Here is a 6,780-nt window from a genome sequence, read left to right as displayed (position 1 = left end):
TGTATTTTTAGTAGAGTCAGGGTTTCACCATGTTGGCCAGACTGGTCTTGAACTCCTGACCTCAAGTGATCTGCCCGCCTTGGCCTCCCAAAGTGCTGGGATTACAGGCGTGACCTGGACTGTTTCTACTCCTGCACAGGGTGATCCCATTCTAAGAAGGACAGCCTTCTTCATCTGACTTTATCTTTTCCTGACTCTGATCCTATCCCTCTAACCTCATGGTCCTCCCACCGCCAACCTTTACAAGGAGAAATCTTTCACCCTGGGCTCCAGTCCTGGTCACCCCCAGCCCCCCCAGTCCTTCCTGCCAATGGGCTCCTTCCTTTTCCTATCCAGTGTCTTTGTTTACTATAGAGTCCTGGGTTGCTGCCCCATCAACCCATCCCGGATAACTCCCAAGATCTCAGCCCAAGCCAGGCTGACAGTTTTGGCTTTGTACTTGCTTCCTGGAACACATCTGGCCTCAGACTCCTGAGGCCAAGATACACTCCCTGCCAGCCACCCTGCCATGGCTTGCCAGCTCTCCTCACCCAGGGACAACAGTGGGCATCTGGCCACACCAACCAGGCTCGTCAGGTCTCCGGGAGCTGCTTGAATCCTTCCACAATCTTGGGTAAGCTGTTCCTGAATAGAATGCATTATGAGGCATGACTACTGGACTACCTGTTTGGTGCCAGAAGAGGGGATGGAGGCCAGGCCACATGGCACATGAACATGCTTGAGAACTCATGGTGATGTGAGGTGGCATTTTATAAGCCTAAGGTTTACCTTTCTAATTACACTTTACCTAATCCAATATTAGAGGCTATTTAGATTTTTGCAGAGGCAACCTTTTTTTCATTTGAGAGAAAAGGAAACTGAAGTTTGAGGAGGGAGCCAGAGTCAGCCCCAGGTCTGGGGCCTGGTTTAATCACTTTCTGGGAATAGCCCCGTCCCCCCAAAAAAGCTGCTGTTGAGATCCAGGCTACACTCATGCTTTCCAAAGGGCAATTCTCACCTGGGAGTACTTGGGGCCCCACCAGACACAGGAAGTGGCCCAGGCTACTGGCCCTCAGGGATGGAGTGAGAAAGAGGACACAAAACAGGATACTTTGGCAGGAGGAAAGTTGAGAGTAGTAGAGAAGGAGATGGTGATGGTGTCAGAATTTCAAAACAGAGAGAACACTGCAAGAACAAGTGGCTTTCTTTTCTCTGGAGAGACTGTCCACTCCACAAATACATGCCAGGTCCTGTGCACAGCAGGGAGCAACACAGACTGGGTCCCAGCCCTCTAAGGGCCTCCGGTGTAATGGCAAAGACAGACTCTGAAACAAACATCAAAGCAGGATAGGGAAGGCCAGGGAAGTTGGGGCTACCCAGAAGCAGGATAGTTACGCTGAAAGCTGAAAAATGAGTAGGAGTTGGCCAGGCGTGGTGGTTCATGCCTGTAATCCTAGCATTTTGGGAGGCTGAGGCAGGTGGATCACTTGAGGTCAGGAGTTGGAGACCAGCCTGGTTAACATGATGAAACCCCATCTCTACTGAAAATACAAAAATTAGCCGGGTGTGGTGGCAGGTGCCTGTAATCCCAGCTACTCAGGGGACTGAAGCATGAGCATCGATTGAACCTGGGAGGCACAGGTTGCAATGAGCGGAGATCGCACCATTGCACTCTAGCCTGGGTGACAGAGCCAGACTGTCTAAAAAAAAAAAAAAAAAATTATTTTTAAAAGATTTTTTAAAAAAGAAAAGATGGTAGGGTTGAGGAAGAGCACTGTTGGCAAACATAAAGAGAAAAACATGGTGCCCCCTCAAGGCACACAAAGGTCAGAGTGGCTGCAGTGTGTGTGGAAAGCTGGGAGAGGCAGGTAGTGGCTCTAGAGTGTGGGCTGTGAGGCTATAGGTTGTGGCTATGGGGTCATGTCAAAGAAAGTGGGTCTTGTGCTAAGGACCACAGGCAGCCAAGGAAGGAGGCTGGAAGAGAAAAAACATACACCAGGTACACCTGTCCCAGCTACTGCAGAGGCTGAGGCAGGAGGATCGCTTGAGGCCAGGAGCTGGAGAAACATCCTTTGTGCTGCATTCCTCAACTTGTCCTCCCCTAGCTTCTCAGTCCTTGGGAGGCTGGCTAGGTGAGAACAGTGATAATGCTCTTTGCAGATTTAGAAACAGACCCAGTGAGATCATGACTTGCCTGAGGTCACACAGCTATTGTATACATATGGCAAGATTGGAACCCAAGTCTCACTCTAGAGCCCCAAAAGCTAGAGAGGTAGATAGATTCTCTCCTTCACTGACTCATTTGTTCATTCATTCAATATACTGTATCTGTCTACAGCCATACCACCCTGAATGCACCCAGTCTTGTCAATATACTATACCTTATTCTCCGCCAGGAACTCTTCTTAAAAAGGATTTCAGTAACAAATTAGACCAAGGAAATAGATGCGACCAGGCTCTAGAGTCTGGGCTTTCTTCTGTCAGCAACAGGGAGAGGCTGGCTTCTGAGAAGGCAGATTGCCCCTCCCCACTGAGGTACCCCCTCTCCCCCAGGGCAGGGAGGGTCATTGTTCTCATTTCAGGGAGCATTCTGCCACAGGCAGCAGTTTCTTAGAAGCAAATTGGTGTTGAGTAAACCTCTACCTTCTGCCATCATTTGTTCTCTCGAGCCCACAGTATCTAGAACTCTTGGGGAACAAGGAAGCAGATTTCCTAGTGGCAGAAAGAACACTCCACCCCACCCACTGTGGCTGCAGTCCCCCTGCACTGTGAGCTAAGTGACAGCAGGGAGCTCTCCCGTTCACCCTGGATCCCCACTGGGCCTACACAGTGCCTGGCCATAGGAGGTGCTCAATTAAGGTTGGTAGAATGAATGAGTATTTAAAGAGAGAGAAAGGGAAATATGAGGAAACTTACGTCCAAGATCTGAAGGCCACTCTGTGACCTCAGTGAGGAGGAGTTGGCCATATACTTGAATCCTTTCCTACTGATTCAGGGTCTCAAAGGGCCTTGGCTTACTCAAATATCCCGGGGAAAAGAACTGGAAGGAGGAAAGGAGAAGGGAGTTACTATTCCTTTAATATTAGTGCATGGTAGGCTTTCCATTTGTTATCTCTTTTAATCCTCCTGACAACCCTGAGAAGTTGATGGCCTTCCTCTATTTGGGAGAAAACGAGACTCAGAAGGGGGAAAGGGAGCTTGTTCTAGGTCTCTAGCTAGTAAGCGCAGGCCTGGAATTTAGAATCAGGGCTCTTTCCAAAGACACTGCATCTGAAGATGTCAGAGGCATTCTAACCAGAGTGACTCCACCTTGAATAGAGGCTGGGTAAAATGAAGCTGAGACCTGGCTGGGATGCACTCCCACAAGGTGAAACATTCTTAGTCACAAAATGTTTACAGTTAAGAGTTAAAGGAACAGGTTAATAATGGTTACTAAACAGACATTTCTTTACTTCTCTAATAAACTTGCTTTTACTTTATTCTGTGGATTTGCCCCGAATTCTTTCTTGTGTGAGATGCAAGAACTCTCTCTTGGGGTCTGGATTGGGACTCTTTTCTGGTAACAAAGACATCATGGACCAAGGGCATAAAAAGAAGGGATGTCTAAGACTTGCTGGTTCCATGGCAGGCAGAGGCAGAAGGAGCCCCACCATCATTCCCAGCAAATGGGAAAAGTTCCCAGTTGCAGATATTAGGGGTGGGATGGGGCGGGGGTAGTCAGCATCCATAGACTTAGACCCTGAAGAGGCAAAAAAGGAGGGCCATGTTCTTGGGTCAGCAGAGCTTCTAGCTCAGCTTCTTCAGCCTCTAGCTCTTTCCTGGTGCTAGTAGCACATTCTCTAGTGGAGGCATCCAGATGGCAGGGAGGGTCCAGGAAACAGCTGAACATGCTGAGCAGGCCTCCCTTGTCCCTGCTTCCCATGGCCCCATGGATCATCCGTTGTTGCAGCTCATCTCATTGGCTGGCTTCTGATTACTCATCTCTCCTCTTCTCCATCTTCCCAGCCTGTGGTTGCCGTGGAAACATAGAACGGTGACCTCACCATAGGATGAGGGCTGGGGAGATGCTGCTCTTGCCAGGCGCTGGTCTTGCTCCCTGCCAGATGTTATATCCACATCTGGATCTGCCAAGGGCAAGACAGAGGAGCACAAAAAGGGACAGGGCTCACATTCTCCCCCAAATGTAGTCAGCATAACAGAGGAAGAGGATGCAGGTAACTCAGAGGGATGAGGAGAGAACTGTACATAACTCAGAAGGGAGAAGGATGTAAACCAGGAGGAAAGGAGATGGGGTGTGGCTTATGGGTTAACCTCGGTGACCCAGGTCTGAGCACGGTGGCAAGGTGGGGGAAGGGCAGTGAGGGTAGTTGGTCTGAGGTTTGTCTAGTAGAGCTCCTCAAAGCCCCATGCTGCTCAATTTGGACAGGCCCAAGAGAGGGAGCAAATAGATTTTCTGGCAGTGCCCCCCACCCCAACCCATCCTGAAAAACCTCTATAGCCCCTTTTTCACAGTTGCAGCAGTTTCTAATCCTGTCCCAGAAATAAGAAAACTGAGGATTAAAGAAGCAAAGCAATCTGCCGTGGGTAACTAACTCAGTAGGTAGTGGCGGAGCTCAGATTAGGTCTTAGGTGTCTGCACTGTCCCTGGAGATAATAACAATAGCAGCAGGAGGAGCAGCAGCAGTGAACTTTAGTAAGTCAACCATGCTCGGCATTTAAATGTATTATCTCAGGCCAGGTGTCGTGGCTCACAACTGTAGTCTCAGCACTTTGGAAGCCGAGGCAAGCAGATTGCTTGAGGCCAGGAGTCCAAGACCAGCCTGGGCAACATGGCAAAACCCTGTCTCTACCAAAAAAACACACAAAAAAAATTAGCCAGGTGTGGTGCCATGCGCCTGTAGTCCTAACTACTCAGGAGGCTGAGGTGGGAGGATCCCTTGAGTCTGGGAGGTCCAGGCTGCCATGAGCTGAGATCATGCCACTGCACTCCAGCCTGAGTGACAGAGTGAGACTCTCTCCAAATAAATAAATAGGCCAGGTGCAGTGGCTCACGCCTGTAATCCCAGCACTTTGGGAGGCCGAGGCAGGTGGATCACTTAAGGTCAGGAGTTCAAGGCCAGCCTGGCCAATATAGCGAAACCCCATCTCTACTAAAAATATAAAAATTAGCCAGGCATAGTGGCCCGCGCCTGTAGTCCCAGCTACTCAGGAGGCTAAAGCAGGAGAGTCGCTTGAACCCGGGAGGCAGAGGTTGCAGTGAGCTGAGATAATGCCATTGCACTCCAGCCTGGGCGACAGAGTGCAAGACTCCATCTCCAAAAAAAAAATCCCTTCATTTTAAAGATGACACTGAAGCTGGTGTGGTGGCTCATGCCTGCAATCCCAGAACTTTAGGAGGTCGAGGCAGACAGATCACCTGAGGTCAGGAGTTTAAGACCAGCCTGGCCAACATGGCGAAACCCCATCTCTACTAAAAATACAAAAATTTTCCAGGCGTGGTGGCAGTTGCCTGTAACCCCAGCTACTCAGGAGGCTGAGGCAGGAGAATTGCTTGAACCCAGGAGGTGGAGGTTGCAGTGAGCCGAGATCACACCACTGCACTTCAGCCTGGGCGACGAGACTCCTTCTCAAAAAAAAAAAAAAAAAAAAATGGAGACTCAGAATGGCTTAAGTGAATTGCCCGAGGCCACACAGCTAGTACCCAACAAAATTCAGATCAGAACGCAGATCTGCCAGCAGCCATTAGCCCAGCCCCAGCTCTCCATCATTGCATTAGAAGGGCCACAGAAGGAGTCAGTTCTGGTTCATGGCCACACAGTCCTTGAGAGGAGGCCCTATGTGTGAGGGCTGTGACCTTGAGTCAGAAATCATCTTTTTCCCCTTCTCCTTTCCTGGCACCTGTTCCAACAGTGAGATCACCAAGGCTCCAAGCCCAGCCCTGAGGTCTGTCCCTATAGCTTTGGGAGAAATGAGCCTCTGAGTATTCTGGCAACTGGACTGTCCAAAGGAATCAAGATCTTAGGGTGGGGAGAGGGCTCTTCCTCCCTGGCCTTGTTCCCAGAACAGTCCAGGGAAGGGAGGCAGGGTTTGCACATGGAGAAACAGAGTCCCAGGAGGGAGGGCCTGCCATACTATATGCACATGGCAGGCCTCAGGGCTCCTGTGTTGGCTTCTGCAGGCCCACCCTGACAGGCTGCTGCTGGCTGAAGTTCAGTTTGGCACTACTCCTTGGTGTGCAGGGCCTCCTGCCATCCCTCAGAAACTCATTTATACCTCACTTCCTCTGAGAAGCCTACATTGGGCCCTCAGGTCAGGACAGGACAGGACTCCCTTTAGAGTCACCACACTAGTTTTGTGTCTGGCTGCTCAGAGGTGAATGTGTCTTGTTCCCTGTTGTCTCTCTCCAAAGCAGGGCCTGGCACAAAGTAGGTGCTTTATTAACTGCTGAATTAATGAGTGAGCTCCTCAGAGCTTCACCTTGTTCATCCTTTTAAAAAGAGAAAATAATACAGTAACACCTACTTCATGGATTTTGCTTTAAAAGTTCAATGAGGCCAGGTGTGGTGGCGTGTGCCTATAGTCCCAGCTACCGCGGAGGCTAAGGTAGGAGCATCCCTTGAGCCCAGGAGTTTGAGGCTGCAGTGAGCTATGATGGCATCACAGCACTCCAGCCTGGGAGACACAGCGAGAGACTTTGTCTCTAAAAAATAATAATAAAATAAGTTCAATGAAATAATACACCTAAAGCCCTCAGCATGCAATAAATAGCAATACAAGGCAGGTCTTATTTTTACTGAAAGT

Source organism: Nomascus leucogenys, chromosome 12 (genome assembly GCF_006542625.1).
Source record: "Nomascus leucogenys isolate Asia chromosome 12, Asia_NLE_v1, whole genome shotgun sequence".
NCBI classification, from domain to species: domain Eukaryota; kingdom Metazoa; phylum Chordata; class Mammalia; order Primates; family Hylobatidae; genus Nomascus; species Nomascus leucogenys.
The sequence above is the reverse complement of the archived record's forward strand: the minus strand, read 5'-3'. Positions refer to the sequence as shown.